Source organism: Peromyscus leucopus, chromosome 2 (assembly GCF_004664715.2).
Source record: "Peromyscus leucopus breed LL Stock chromosome 2, UCI_PerLeu_2.1, whole genome shotgun sequence".
In the NCBI taxonomy this organism is placed as follows: Eukaryota; Metazoa; Chordata; class Mammalia; order Rodentia; family Cricetidae; genus Peromyscus; species Peromyscus leucopus.
In genome coordinates this window covers 83,860,427-83,874,658 of record NC_051064.1, presented here as the reverse complement: position 1 = coordinate 83,874,658, position 14,232 = coordinate 83,860,427, and the positions used below count along the sequence as shown (strand labels likewise).

The following is a 14,232-nucleotide window of genomic DNA, read 5'->3' as shown; positions in this document are numbered from 1 at the left end:
TAAGTGTTACACACTTCAAGAAGACTCTATTTCCTGTGTCCTAGCAGCTAACAAATACCAATAGCTCCGTGATTGGGCTTGGATTGTGTGCTCCCCTTCTCCCTCTGTTCTGGGCTTTGGTTTGGCTTAGACTTGTACAGGTTTTGTGAGTGTTTGTAAATGCAATACATTTACCTAAAATTTTCATTTTTCTGAATAAATAAATAATATTCCATTGTGTAAATATACCACCTTTTCAATATCCATTCATCAGTTGATGGATGTTTAGGTTGTTTTTAATTTCTTGGCTATTATGAATAAAGCAGTATTGAACATGGATAAGCTGGTATCTCTGGAATAAGATATGGAGTCCTTTGAGTACACACCCACTAATGGTATTGCTGGATACTTTTAGTTTTTGAGGAAACTTCACACTGATTTAAAACCTGGTTATTCCCACCAGCAGTGAATAATTGTTGCTCTTTTTTAATGTACACTCCCACATTTGTTGTCTTTTGTTTGTTTGTTTATTTATTTATTTATTTTTAACCTTAGCCATTCTGACTGGGTGAGATGAAATCTCAACACGTTTTATTTTGCATTTTTTGATGGTTAGAGATGTTGACAGTTTTTTTTAGTTGTTTCCCAGCCATTTGTATTTTGTCTTTTGAGAACTCTATTTAGTTCTATGCTCCAATTTTAATTGGGGTTTTCTTATTTAATTTTCTGAATACTTTGTTCATTCTCTATAATAACCCTATGTCAGATGTAAAATTAGTAAGAATTTTCTCCCTTTCTGGAGGCTGCATCTTGACTTGGGTGATAGCATCCTTTACTGTACATAAGCTATCTAGTTTTATGAGATACCAACTATTAATTGTTATTCTTAGTGCCTGTGCTTTTCTCCTGTTCATAACTCCTTCCTCAAGCCAGTAGGTTCAGCCATATTCCGTACTTTCTTCTATATCTGATTCAGGTCTATTGTTGAGGTCCTTGATCCACTTGGGGTTAATTTTTGTGCTGGTGAGAGGTGGGGGTAGAGTTTCATTCTTCTGCATGCAGCTATCCAGTTTAACTAGCACCATTTGTCACAGAAGAAACTGCCTTTTCTCCAGTGTGTACTATTGTCTTCTTGTATGGATTTATGTACCCATCCTCAGTTACTCCATTGACCAATGAGTCTGTTTTAATGCCAGTATCATGGTGTTTTCATTACTGTAGCTCTGTAATATGACATGAAATCTGGGATGGTGATACTTCAAGCAGGTTTTTGTTGTTCATGATTGTATTCATTTACCTATGTCTTTTGTATTTTTCTATGAAATTTAAGATCTTTTTTCAATTTCTGTGAAGGACTGCGTTAGAATTTTGATGGGGATTGTATTGAATCTGTAGATTTTGCAATATCAATTTTGCCAATCATGAGCAAGGGAGATCTTTCCATCTTTGTGATCATCTTCATTTTCTTTTTTCAGTGTCTTAAAGTTTCATCATACAAATATTTCACTTTGGTTAGTTTTACTCCCAGATAGATTTTTGAAGCAATTGTTAATGCTATTGTTTCCTTAATTTCCTTCTTGGTGTGTTTGTGATTTGTATATGGGAATACTATTGATTTTTACATATTAAAATTGTATGCTACTACTTTGAAGAATGTATTTTTTGGTAGTAGGAGTTTTCTGTTAGACTTGTTAGACTCTGTAGGGCTTTTTAATGTATGAAATCATCATCTGCAAATAAACATAATTTGATTTCTGCATTTACTATTCATATCCCTTTATTCTCTTCATTAGTCTTATTTCTCTAGATCAGAAGTCAAGTAGTGTATTGAACAGGAGAAAGGAGAGTGGACACACTTGTTTTGCTGATGATTTTAATGGAAATGCTTGCTTTTTTTGCATTTAGGATTATGATGTTTGTGGGCTTCCTTTTTTGTTGAGGTTTATTCCCTTTTCTCTAATCTCATGAATAGATAATGCATTTTATTAAATGTCTTTTTTGAATATAAGCTGCAGTTTTCTTTTAAAAATCTTGTGTGTGTGTGTGTGTGTGTGTGTGTGTGTGTGTGTGTGTGTGTGTGTACTGCATGTATGGATTCAGAAGAGTCTCTCTCCACCATGTGGGAACTGGAAATGGACCTCAGGTTGTTTGGTGACAAGTGTCACTTATTACCTACTGAGCATCTTGCCAGCCCCAAGAGGCCACTTACTTGGAAATAGTGTGAAGTTTCTTAGGAAGAGAGAATGTTCCATTTTGTTACCTATTAAAATTATAAGTAATTAATATAGGTTTACTGTCTGGATTTTATCTTTATTAATTTCTATCAAATATGAGTAGTTACACATACAATTCATAATAATTTTTAAGTGCCGGAATATTGTCCGAAAGCCTATGGGTTGGCATTCATCATAGAGTGAGTACATCAAAATATTTAACTTGACAATAGGTTTTAAATAGTTTTTTTTTTACCAAAATGAAAGTAAGAATTTCATCCCTTTATATTAATAGTGTTAAATTAGTTCAGTTTTAAGCTTTAATAACACCAAACATGTAAACATTCTAGACTTATAGAAAATTATTCTGTACTTGGGTAGCTGGTGACTTTGAATGGTAATTTTTAAACTTAAATTTATTTAGTATTTGTGTATATTTATCAGTTTGCTGGGGCTGCTTCAACAGAATGCCACACAGTGTGGTTTAAGTGACAGAAATTTATTGTCTAGGCTCAAGGGACATATGGGTGATTTTAATGTCAATTTGCCACAAAATTAAAACCACCTGAGTACTGATTATCACTAAAGAAGTGTCCCTACTGCCTTGATTGATGTCGGACCTGATTGTGGGTGGTACCCTCTGACAGCCGCCCATATAAAAAGCCAATTTCAGAAGGAAGTTCTGGAGCCTTTTGCTGACATGGCTTACCCTTTTAAGGGTCTTATTGATTTGTTGTCCTGATGATTCCTTCACTGACAGTAGCTTTCCAAGCTTTCAATCATGGAATGAACCTAGCAACTCTCTTAGAACTTTCAGGACTCACAGTGCTAAATTGGGACCATTGAGGCAGTCTGCCCTGTGGACTGAGTAACTGCCTATTGTTGCCCTCTACCAAGAGACAGCTATTCTGGGACTACTTAGGATGTTGAGGCAGCCAGCCTCAACTAATGGGCTTTTGGAATATCAGGTGTGATTTGGCTCTTGCCACTATTTTAAAGCTTATTTCATACCCCCCCCCCCATTCCCCTCTACCTCCTCACACTCTTGGTTCTCTTCCTCTGGAAAATCCTTACTAAAAGAGGACGACTCAGAGAGTGAGCATATTTCTTCTGGAGACTGAGGGAAGAATCCATTTCCATTCTTTCCTCTTGACTGAGTAGCAGGCCACTCGCCCCATGGGTCTTCTCACACATGGTCCACTTTCTTTTCTCTTTAGATAGCTGTGTCTAACGTTACTCTTCTTATGAAATATTGAGGTTCAGGAAATCCCAATGACTCATTTTAACTTAATTAACTCTGTGAAGACCCTCGTCTCTTAGTAAGATCCACTCCCGAGGTATCAGGGATTAAACAAATCAGAGCCACATTTCACTGATAGCAACAGTCCTGGTTTGCTTGTCTTTTGTCTCGGTAGCTACTTAGGGGGCTAGGCAGTACTTGGCAGTTAGAAGAGACATCTCTGAAAAGTGCTTGTGCTGGGCCTTTTAGAGAAATACCAGTTACTTCTCTGGACCTCAGTTTTCTTGTCTGAACAATGAGATAAATCTTTTATGGAGAACTCTTCGTGAGATTAATTAGCCTTAAGGTAGACACCTCTAAGTTGTATTAAACTTACTTGAAATCAAGGTTCTGTTTAATGTCGGTTTTAAATGTTTCAGAAGGTAATTTTTCTTGTCTCATTCTCTAAGACAGAAAACTAATGCCTTGCAGAAGCCCATCCTCAAGAATCTTAAATGAGCTTCATAAGATTGTGATGCCAGAAAATGCTTTTCTGAACACATTTTATTGCTTATAATATTGTTGGTCACTCTTTTGTGTTGCTGCTTTTTTGTGGCATCCTGAAATCTATATAAAATTCAATCAAGCATTGCTCCAGGCTGTTTTATTTTTCTTCAACAGTGTAGTGAGGCTTTGGATCCACAGGTCTATATAGTTTTTTTTTTTTTTCTTGAAATGACAGCACGTACCATACCAAAGTCTAATTTACATATTATACATATACAAGCTCCTTCCACCATGAACTCTTAGGGAAATTGAGTCTTAATAATCTGAGGCATCAGTAGTATGTGACGAATTAGCTTTTCTCCTGTGTATCTAGAGTGGTTCTAGCTTTGTGCCAGCCTTGGTAGAATTAAGAAGTGACACTCACATCAAGCAGGGCACTAACTATCTCATGGAACCCCATTTTAGAAAGGTAGAAGGAGTTTTACCTTGGATTTATTGACAAGGGACTGATGTTTCTCTCAAAATCCCTGTTGTGTCATTGACTTGAATGTGCTTTGTTTTGGTCACTGATGTGGAGGCAGGGAGGAGGCAGTGGCTGTTTTGTTCCACACAGATGGACTTTGCAGCATGGCAGTGTCAGCAACTGTGTCTAGAGCCTTCCAGAAACGGATAGTGAAAAGGTGAGGAGAGCAACCCTCAGCCTAAGCAGCAGTCTACTTCTGGATGATAACAACTCCTGATTTCATGGCAGATGCCAGGTGTTCTTCAATGACACCGATCCTAGAGAAATCAGAAGTGTGGAATGCTGTGTGTGGCAAATGGGATTATAGTTTTATCACAATTGTGGATGTAACTTGGATGTACTTGTATTGTGATGTATTATTGTCAAGTTCACTAACATCCGTGCATTGGTGTTTTTGTTGTTGGTTGGTTGGTTTTAAGTTAAGAGATGCAAGTTTCTCTGTAAATCAAAGGAACTGGGAGTTCCCAACTTCAGTTCTATCCCCAATTTTCCTGTTGATGGTTTGAGGTTTATTTGCTGTTATAATAAAAAAATACTATTACATATACATGGCAAACTTATTAGTTTCTGAAAATATTTTGAATGTATCAATTTCCGATTTTTACACTTATAGTGGAAATGCCTTTTGTGTTCTCAAATCAAGATTCTATACATTCTTCAACATCTTTGTCAAATATTTTTAGTTCATTAAGAACCTTCCTGACCATTGAAATTGTATTTTCTACCTCCACATACATTGTGTTTATTATCCACCATGTTTACTGTTGTGCTTTGCTAAGATTATATACTCCTATACTACATAAAAAGAAAAGTCATTAGTATTTCCTGAGCTTAATTTTAGTTTCTGACATATTAGCCTTAAAATATGGGGTCTACAAAGTTGACTTGTATATAGTCTTTAGAACTACAAAAAACTCAGCAGTTTAGCATTAACCAAGCTTTTTCAAACTTTTTTTTTTTTTTTTTTTTTTTTTTTTTTGATTTTTCGAGACAGGGTTTCTCTGTGTAGCTTTGTTCCTTTCCTGGAACTCACTTGGTAGCCCAGGCTGGCCTCGAACTCACAGAGATCCGCCTGGCTCTGCCTCCCGAGTGCTGGGATTAAAGGTGTGCGCCACCACTGCCCGGCTGCTTCTTCAAACTCTTGATGTATATAGAAAACATGAGATAATTACCTAAAATGTTTTCTAGGTTTTTTCACTTAGATGTATTGTATGCTGGTAATCATATGCCTTGGTGCACATGTGAAAATCAGAGGACAAGTTGCAGGAGTGTGTGTGTGTGTGTGTGTGTGTGTGTGTGTGCGCGCGCGTGCGCGCGCGTGCGCGCAAGAGAGAGAGAGAATTCTGAATGCTATTATTTCCTCCTCCTCAGCATTCAGTATATTTATTATTAGTTTACAGTTTCCTATTAGTTTTCATATATTAATTTCATATCCTACTACCTTGCTGATTGTATATATTAGTTCTGAACATTTTCTTGTGGAAGCTTTTGGGTTTCTTTCCTAACGCATCAGATTGTCTATGTCACAATTCTGTGACTTCTTCCCTGCCTGTTTGAATTCCTTTGATTTTCTGTTTTCTTATTGCATCAGCTAATAGTCCCAGCACTATGATGAATACAAATGCTGAATGTATATGCCTTTGTTTCTTATTTTAGTAGAAATGTTTTGTTATCTCCTTCTTACTTTAATGTTGGTTCTAGGTTTTTTGTATTATCTTTGTTTTTATTTTGTTAAGATATGTTTCTTTTGTTCCAAGTATCTTTAGGACTTTTGTCGTGAAGTGATGTAGGATATTGTTGAAAGTTTTTTTTAATTGGTTTATTACATGATTTTTCCCCTTAAGTCCATTTTATGTAATTTTTAAAAGATGTTTGAATTCTACTCTAATTAATGCATAGTATTGACTTTTGTTATTTTTAGTAATTAAATTTTCCAAAATTATTTAAGAGCTAATTAGATAAATATGTATTGATAAGCTGTTCTTAAAAACTACTAACTTTTCACATTAAATCTTTTAAATTTTGGTTGGTAGAGTTGCTTGGTTTATTGATATGTCCCAGTTTATTATAGTATTGATGGACATTTTAATGTTTTCTGGCTTGTACCATTAAGTAGTAATAACATCTATTACTTTGGGGTATAAACTTAATATCTTAGGGTTTTCTTTTGCTGTGAAAATACAACATGACCATGGCAATTCTTTTTTTTTTTTTTTTTTTTTTTTTGGTTTTTCAAGACAGGGTTTCTCTGTGTAGCTTTGAGGTGCCTTTCCTGGAGCTCACTTGGTAGCCCAGGCTGGCCTCAAACTCACAGAGATCCGCCTGGCTCTGCCTCCCAAGTGCTGGGATTAAAGGTGTGCGCCACCACTGCCCAGCAACCATGGCAATTCTTTTAAGGTAAAACATTATATTGGGATGGCTCGCTTATAGTTTCAGAGGTTTAGTCCATTATCATCATAATAGGAAGCAGGGAAGCATACTGGAGCTAAGAGTGCTGCATCTTGCAACCAATAGGAAGTTGACTGACTCAGTGGGCAGTATTCTGAGCATAGGAAACCTCAAAGCTTGCCACCACAGTGACACACTTCCTCTAATAAGGCCATACCCACTCCAACAAAGCCACACCGTCTAACAGTTGACACAGAAGCAGTTGTTCAAGGTTTTACCAGTACATACTTCTAGCAGCAGGACGTGAGTTTATGTTTTCTAGACCTAGGTAAAAGTCAGTGCTGTTAGAGTTCTGCTTTTAATTATGCTGTTGATTGTGTGGTGACTATTTTATTGTTATACTTTGCATTTCCCCAGCGACTAACAGTCATCCTCTCAGTGGCCCTTAAGATAATGTCTTTTATGAAATGCTTTATTCTTTTGTCTCTACTGCCCACCCCTAAAAGAAACATGGGCCTTTCCTGTTCAAATACTCAGAATGGCAACAGACATGTGGTAGACACATGTCTTGAAAATATTTCTACTCTGTGGACACATTTTTTAAAATGATACCTTTGATGAACAGAATTTTTTAACTTTATTGAAATGTAATTCATCAGTTGTTATAATCACTTTGCTTTTTATTCATAAATCTTGGCTAGCTCAAGGAGAAATGTATTCTGTATTCTTTTTCATAAGATATGATTTATCTTTTGTATTTATGTACCTTATCCAGAGATATGTGGTGTGAAGTAGGGGCTCAACATTTATTTTCATTTATACAAATACATATTTGAACAAGTGTCACTGATTCAAAAAAGTACCCTTTCCACTTTATCAAAGGATGCAGTTATGTGTAAATCAGTGCCTGAATCCATTTTGCCCTATTTCCTGACTTTGGATTATGTTATGTTTCTACTTAAACCAATACTTCCTCATAGTGCATCTTTCAAACCATGAGCATATTGCAATCATTTCTTTAAGTCATCTTCAGTTTGCTACTAACATATTTTTTGATTGTGAATCTTATTACCTTTTATTACATTGATTTATTGATTAATTATATTTCCTGACACTGTTACAAGTAGTTTTTAAATTGTGAGCTTGTAGATATTTTTGACATTAACTTTATCTTCATTGTCCTTTCTAAACTTCTTGGTTAATTTCAGTTGTGATTGTGTATCCTCATTTTTTCACATATCTTAGAAACTAGTTGAGTTGATTTGCTCTTATACAAGTAGATACATCTAATATTCTGTTTGATGATATCGGCCTGAGGAACTCATATTGTTGAAATGTCATTCCTTTAAAAATCTTGGGTCAAAATGATCCTGCTTTTCAATTATTAACACAACCTGAATGGTGGGATTTTTCCCTGGTCAGAAACCTCTTGAGGAAAATAGCATTTAAAGTTATGCTAAGCATTTCCTGTCAATGCCATGTGGTGAGATCAATTGAGAACTCAGATGCATCCATTGCTTCAGTTAGACCACCAGGACAGAGCAGCATGAAATGAGCTTTTACTCAATGGCTAAAGATATGTGAGGACAGTTTCACTGTGTCTGAGATATGATGCAGAAAATATTCAGAACTAAAAGAAATAGCAGAGAAGTCTGAGTGAGTTCCAGGTTACTGATTTTTCCTATCACAGAACAATGTGCTGTACTTTAAACATCCTAAAGCCAGCAGCAGTCATTTTATTAGCTGACTGCTATCAGACAGCCAAATGAATTTACATGGAACCGTCAGAAGCCTGTTTGCCTTAGCTGACTAAATATACCAAAGAAAACGCACTGATTTATCTTTGTTTTATTGTGGATAAAATAAAAAGAACAAAACAAAATAAACCCTTGCTGCCCTTGGAGTTTGCTGTGTCACCTCCTAAATCTTAGTAACTTGACACAGTATCTGTGTATTTGTATTCCTAACTCAATGACCAGGCTCTGTGAGCCTGTACTGCAATGGTTGCCATACTTAGCACATCTTGACTGGATCTTCTGGAGACATTGGCTACTCTGAGAGGTTGTAGGGTGGTTGATCTTTTCTCCCACAATGTCTTTCCTCACACAGGGAAACCTGGGATTATCTACATGGAAGTAGTTGTTGGAATTCCTCAGATCAAGAACTTTTTGGAAGTTCTTGAACTCAGCACTCAACTCCCTAAGCCACAGTGTTAGGTCCATTTCTTTACCTTGGAAAAGGCTTGTGACAAGACGATCCCTGGGACAGAGGACCTCATTTTGGAAGCACTCTGACAATTGACTCACAGCTGGACCTGGTTTCTAAATCTTAAAAGAAACTGCTTTTTGTTGTTGTTGTTGTTGTTGTTTAATTATTGGAAAAGTCGTGTTTTCTGATTGTCTGAATTCCAATTTATTGTTGGATATTGGCATCACTGCTGTCATTACAAGGTTTAAAAACATAAAAAAGAAAACAAAAAAATTCTTTGATCTCTAAAACTGTAAAAACATAAAACCATGTTAAGTGTAGAAAGCCTTTCCGGAACCACAGATTTAAAAGTTTGACCACAGAGGCCTGATCTGCCCACCAGTTCTTTGTACATGAAAGCTTATTTCTTTCCATTTGCGTTTTTCAGGACACAAATGAGAACTAACATCAGGGACTTTGCTTTTCAAGTAAAAATTCTAAAGTGTGTTAAATTTCTCCATGAGAGATTACAGGGAGGGGAAAAAAAATGTTTCTTTAGTCTATGTTGCTGTGGAAGAAACAGGCAAAGCTGATCCACCCTGTAGAAAGCAACACATTTTTTTCTGATCGTCTTAAGGAGACTTGAGAAGGGAAGGCTAGTGAACAGAATAGTGAATTTGAGAGAAGGATTCAGGGTTCAAAAGACTCTACAGTAGACCACGGTGACTATATCTGAGTATGTGGCTTAGGGGTGAGCAGCCTCTGGTAAGCAAAGGCATCCTTACCTGGCAACTGGGAAGACCATCTAAATAATCTAAATGTAAATAGAGTTTTTACTACACACCAAAAATCCTTCTAGTGTTTGTCTAGGTATGTTTAATGAAATCCAGTCTCTCCACTGTGGCCATCACTCCCTGTGTGATCTGGACACACTTTGCTTTCCCAGCCTGCCAGGTCATTCTCACCAAGGCCATCTGACTCTACTATATGACCTTTCGTCTGTTCCTGAACCTCTGCCTGGGCAGTTTGTCTTTCAGCCAACAATGTTCACCATTCTTTCTTTCATGTTCAGGCTTGCCTGCCATTTCTTCAGGGCCCTTCCCCAGCACATCACCTATCTAAACTTCTGTTCACAGCTCACATAGTCTTTACCTCATTACATTGCTTAATTTTCCTTACATGGATTACCACATGCCTCTATTTTCCTTTTATCTTGTTTTGTCTTGCCTTGGGGATTGAACTTGGGTCTCTAACATGTCAGGAAAGCACCTGGCCATTGTGTTACTAACACACTCTCCTCTCCCTTTTATATTGCCTGTTTGCTCCCATCTGTACACAGAACACTGTGCCAGTATCAGAGACCTCACTGTCCTGTGTACTGTGACATGACTCTTGCACCAGTCTAATCCTGCCTTGTATTCAAAAATTTTCTTGAAGCAAAAGAACAAAACTACTCATTTTCCAAACAAAGCCCAGTTTGTGTGTAGGTTAGTGTTGATGGCTTATACTGATAAGAAAAGGACATTGTTTGAAATCTCAAACAATACCAATGTCTTTTTATCCTGTGCATTACATCATGTTGACATTAGCTCCTGCATAGACACAGAGCCTTTTAGTTGACACATTAAGCATTTGAATCCAGAAAGGAATTGGTGGACAGAGCAGTCCAGATGCTTATTTTTCTGTGATCATCAAAATATATATGAAAAAATACAAGCTGCATGGTGTCTATGGCAGCAGATTCCACTTGCTTATTTTGTGGCTTATAAAAATATATAGAATTTAATTTCTATTTTGAAGATCACCTTTAAAATTGTGTGCTTGTTAGTATCTTAAAAGTTAGTGCCGGGCGGTGGTGGCACACGCCTTTAATCCCAGCACTCGGGAGGCAGAGGCAGGCGGATCTCTGTGAGTTCGAGGCCAGCCTGGTCTCCAAAGCGAGTTCCAGGAAAGGTGCAAAGCTACACAGAGAAACTCTGTCTCGAAAACCCAAAAAAAAAAAAAAAGTTAGTAAGGTATTGCATATATTTTCATGTCTATTTTTAACATGTTGTGTTTGCAATATAGACTCATTATTAATATATGGGATGTATGCACTAAAGTAACAAGTTTTTAAAGGACAAAATCTGTTATAATGAGTAGTCTTGACTGTAGTGAGACTTGCAGTTAGAAGAAGTGGCTTTTCAAAAATTCAGTGGGCTAATATGATCATCTATTGCCTTAATACCCATGACACTAAAGAAACCTTAAAGAAAATATGATAAAAATATAAGGGAGTCTGTAGTATAAAAATTATTCAGGCCACCAAAGGAGGAAATGTTCTAAAGAAAATGGCACTTTATTTGTGTCTTGATCCCCAATACATGATAAGTAGTCATTCCATTCTCACTCCATAACTGCACATGTGTGTGTACCACCACTCCTACCAAGCTCCCTGGGTTTGTTCCTGTTGCTTCTCTGCCGTCTCAGGCCACTGCCCAGCCAGGTATGAAGCTTCCATCCAGCCATAGCGTTTGATTGAAGTTTCAATGACATTTCTTTTTCTTTTAGTTATGTGGCTATTCATTTTACAACTAGCATCTTGAAAGCTTGGTATTGAGAAAGTTAGAGCATCTCATTCATTAGTATGCTTTTAATGACTTTAAACTTCTTTTTTGATATCTGTACTGTGCACTTCATTAAGAGATTTTATTGAAGCACAATAAAAGTAACAATATTTTACAAAACCTTGTTTTCATGGAGGGCTTGAGTATACTTTTTTTTCAGAGAATTTATGGGAAAATATTTTTATCATTGCTTGTCTGACACATCTTGCTATGGGAAATGCATAGTGCTTTTATTGCTGTGAGAAATTTTAGTGCTGTATTGTCAAATCACTTTATAATACCAACTGCTTTTGAAAAACAACCATTGTGCATCTTCTTTTTTTCTTTCAATGAGGCCAGATTGCCCTCAGCAGCTTTACACTAAAGTGTATTTGGTCTTGCATCTTTCCTCCTGGATAAGCATCCCATGTATTTGGGTGAAATTTACCTTTTCACCCACCTGTCTTTTCTTCTTTTAGCCATCTTGTATTCCTGATAAACATTAAACAGAAAACAGTGCATAAAAAGAACTTGATGACAATATGTAAAATGGGTGTGCCTTGAGATGTCTGTGCATTTTATTCCTTCAATTATTTAAGGTCTATTTCTGGTTAATTGCTTCTCCTAAGCACATCTTCCAAACTCTTTCAGTCTGAGATATACAAGTGTGTAATGATGAACCACTAAAAAAAAAAACAAAAAAAAAAAAAACACAAAAACACACACACAAAAAAAAAAAACAGTTTTTTGGAGGGTCTTTGCTTTTGGAGTGAGCTTTTACTGGTGAATTCTTAGTAGGTCTCGGTCAAGGACTTGTGTGCAGATCTATTCTGTAGCTCCTTCTGTCTTTCCTTTACAGTTGTTTTCATCCCCTTCCTTGCAACTGCCAGAAACATGTTTTCTCCTGGTCAGAATTAGTGCAACTCCATCTAAGCTAGCTGCCTCTGTTATGAGAGAGGATAGAAACAGATGCTGTGTTAGGTAAGGAAGCATGTGCCCATAGACCCTATGAGACCAGTAGATGTATATTTCTGGGTTCCATTATGTCCTTTTGGATTAAGTATTGTATGGTAGGTAGGGTGTTAATGAAGGTGACATATTTTTTTCTTATTTTTATCTCTCTGTGGTGTCACTGAAGTGAAGAGGGAATAAAGAGCAAAACAGATATGGTGTAACAATGAAATAAATGTTCAAATAAGAGAAGGGCAGCAGCTTTGAGTTTCTGATGAAGAGTTTTCCTCCATATCTTTCTTTACTTGCTTCTATTTGTGTTAGTGGCCATTTACTGGATTTTATAACACAGAAAGGGATTCCTCTGCTACCCGCGTTCTCAGAATTCCAGAGAGATCAGCTATGTTTCAACACATCACTGGGGAAACAGATGTGAAATTCCACTTTTCCAGCCTGGCCTGGTGGCCTCTTGCCACTCCATTTTATACGTAGTTCTTTTAAAAAAAATCACTCCTGGAAACTGAGTCATTTCTTCCTTAGAGCTGCGGTGCCATGTGAGTGGTGGGAAGGCTTCTTTTCAAGGACACACATCAGTGCTATGCTGCTTAATTTCACAGATCTGCTTATTTTGTTTAATGACAGTATTCATGCACCCAGTCTTGCAGACTGCATTTTCCATGAATCAACTCAATTTTGATTATTCTTGAGGACAATAAGGGAAATTTGGGTGCAATCTATAATCTTGTGGGTAGAACTTCCAAATATGTTTTGACTCACTGTTAAAACCATCCTGGAAACAACTTAAATTTGTGGTTTTGTAACTGTTCTACAAAAAAGTCTTAAAATCTCCATCCCTACCATTCATTTTTCCTCATTGCTAACAAGTTGTCCTAGGACAGTGTTTCCTAGCTTTGTTGACATTTCTGGTGGGGTTGTTCTTTGCTATGGGGGTTTTCTTGTACATGTAGTATGCATTTAGCATTATCTCTGACTTCTGCCTTTTACAATCCATTAGCACCCCTTCATTTATGTTGTCACTACAAAGAATGTGCTCAGATCCTGCCAGATATTTCCAGGAAAGTAGGCAACATCGCTCTCATTTTTGAAAGCCATTGTCTAGAGGTTTGATACAAAGATCTAGCTGTAGATACACCAAACAGGAGTAGGTTAAATTAGTTTCCTTTGAGCGCCGATAATAAAGTGTTTAAAATGATTACATGGGATGAGGTAGATGGATCAATTGGTGAAGTACTTCACTTCGATTCTCAGTGCTACCTGATTATAACCTTATCCTTAGAGAGGCAGAGAGAGGCTGGGACTTGCTGACTGACCAGCATAGCCTTTTTGGTGAGCTACAGGTTAATGAGAGACCTGGTTTGAAGAAGACAAGCTGGATGACTCTTGAGGAATGGTACTCAAGGAAATGACACTTGAGGTTGACCTCTGGGCTGTACATACACACACACATGGGCATGTGTGCCTAGCACACATGTGTGCAACATCCACATGAACTGCACACAAATAAAATGATTGAAAAGCCTTGGACATTTTGGTTTATGCCTATAAACCCACAACTTGGGGGGTGAGGCAGGAGAATTTCAAAATGTTTGAGTCAAGCCTGGCCTATAGAGTGGATTCTAGGCCATTCTGGACTAGAATAAAACCCTGTTTCAGACCCCA

General features: G+C 37.1%; 1 protein-coding gene and 1 pseudogene across 50 annotated transcripts in view; one reads left to right on the top strand and one right to left on the bottom strand.

The window, feature by feature from the left end:
- The window catches only part of LOC114696295, a 58,860-nt pseudogene extending 47,336 nt beyond the window's left edge, over positions 1–11,524 (bottom strand).
- Ptprd (protein tyrosine phosphatase receptor type D) overlaps positions 1–14,232 on the top strand; it is a 2,272,674-nt gene that overhangs the window by 1,867,383 nt on the left and 391,059 nt on the right. Inside the window, exon 1 of one of the 50 annotated variants that reach the window (XM_028873900.2) lies at positions 2,540–4,598. The exons of the other annotated variants lie outside the window; for them this stretch is intronic. The gene's annotated coding sequence lies outside the window, so the exon portion shown is untranslated. Of the gene's footprint in view, positions 1–2,539; positions 4,599–14,232 lie in introns of those variants that run through there. 50 annotated transcript variants of the gene reach the window in all.